Source organism: Priapulus caudatus, unplaced genomic scaffold, assembly GCF_000485595.1.
Source record: "Priapulus caudatus unplaced genomic scaffold, Priapulus_caudatus-5.0.1 Scaffold217, whole genome shotgun sequence".
Classification (NCBI taxonomy): domain Eukaryota; kingdom Metazoa; phylum Priapulida; class Priapulimorpha; order Priapulimorphida; family Priapulidae; genus Priapulus; species Priapulus caudatus.
Genome location: NW_014577278.1, coordinates 321,669 through 323,591, shown reverse-complemented (window position 1 = coordinate 323,591; position 1,923 = coordinate 321,669).

The following is a 1,923-nucleotide window of genomic DNA, read 5'->3' as shown; positions in this document are numbered from 1 at the left end:
TATATATTGAAAGACATCACATTCCCGCATGGGTGAGGCTCCTGGCGAATTATCGGCGCGTTTGAAGTTGCCTTCTTCACGGAAGATACTATAAGCAACGAGAGAAACAAGGGAAGGTTTCTTTATTGTCAAGGTTTCATCCCCCACGGCTAGCTCTACTTGTGCGCGTGCGTGCGTGCGTGCGTGCGTGCGTGCGTGCGTGCGTGTGTCCGTGTCTGTGTGTCCGTTTGTGTCTATGCGTGTCTGGGCGTGAGCATGAATGCGTGCGTATGCGTGCGTGGGTGCATATGTGTGTGCACATGCGTGCGTGCATGCATGCGTGGGTGTGCATATGATAAGGACAGTGCAGGATAATCGGCACAATTGCGAATTTGCTTGCGCTCTCACGAATTAGCTTTTTACGAACAATTGCAGATGCCGTCTCTTGGCTCTAGCGTCTTTCCGTCTTGTGCGGAGGGGGCGGAACGTGCGTCGGTGTTCACGTCATGTATGAATGATAGGCTTCTCACTCGCAGACGGATCGCATCATTGCTTCTGCGAAGCACCCTGGACGCAAAATCTTCCGTTAACATTATCTCTCTTTTTTCACTCTTTCTTTCTCACTCTCTTTCTTTCTTACTTTCTTTCTTTCTTTCTTTCTCTCTCTCTCTCTTTATTTCCTACTGTCTCTCTCTCTCTCTCTCGCTCTCTCTCTCTCTTTCTTTCTCTCTATCGCTCGCTCGCTCGCCCGCGTCCCCTTCTCTCTCGCTGTATCGCTCGTCCGTCTCTGTCTTCGCTTTTACTTTTGTTTCGCTCGCGCTCTCTTCCTCACTTCCTTGCTTCCTTTTCTGTCTCTCACTTTTCTACCTCCTTTTATTTAATAACTCCCCACCTCTCTGACCTACCTGCTTTTAACACTTTTCTTCCACTCACCCTCTCTCTCTCTCTCTCTCTCACACACACAGTGTTGATCTATCTCAGCTCTCTCGCTCTCCTCTTGCCCGTGTCTATTGTTGTTATCGTTTCCCCCCGCGTCGACCTCGACACGTCACGTTACGTCCTTCGTCAGCGTGAGGCCGCGCACCGACAACGCGACGACGTGTTACATGAGATAAGGGGAGAGAGACATGCAGAGAGAGAGAGATAGGGAGAGATTCAACGAGAGAGAAACAGAAACACAGAGAGAGAGAGAGAGAGAGAGAGAGAGAGAGAGCGAGAGCGCGAAACAGACTGAGTGAGAGAGAGAAAGAGAGAGAATAAGACCGACAGGCAGAAACAGAGAGGGTGAGAGAGGGAGAAATAAAAGAAAGACAGAAAAAAAGACAGGCAGGGACGGGGTGAGTGAAAGAGCGAGAGAAATAAAAGGGAGAGAGAGAGCGATAGAAAGCGACTGACAGACAGACAGACAGGCGGACAGATAGACAAACAAACAAACAGACAAACAGACATACACACAGACACAGAAAGAGCAAGAGAGCGCGCGTGAAAATGTACGCGAGGGAGCGGGAGAAAGAGCAGGAGCGACGGAGAGGCAGGACAGACGCGATAGCTGCGGGCAATGACATCCCTAACCCGCATCCGCCGCTGTCGTAGCAACGCTTGATTAGTTGGCTTCTCAGGCTTACTGTCGCTAGGCTGCGGCAGCGTGTGTTGTTGTGCTTAGAGCTCAGTGTTGGTGCTAGCGAATCTTTAATATCAATTCGATGCAGATGGACTTTGTAGTGAGGGGATGCGCGGCAGCAGAAGGGAAAAGAATCCATTGCCGACGCTGTTACTCATGTGTGTTTGCAGGTCTCTCTCTCGCTCTCTCTTTCGCCCTCTCTCTCTCTCTTTCTCTCTCTCTCTCTCTCTCTCGCTCTCTCTCTCTCTCTCTCTCTCTTTCTATATTCTCTCTCTCTCTCTCTCTCTCGATCGCTCTTTCTCTCTTCCTCGCGCTTTCCCACT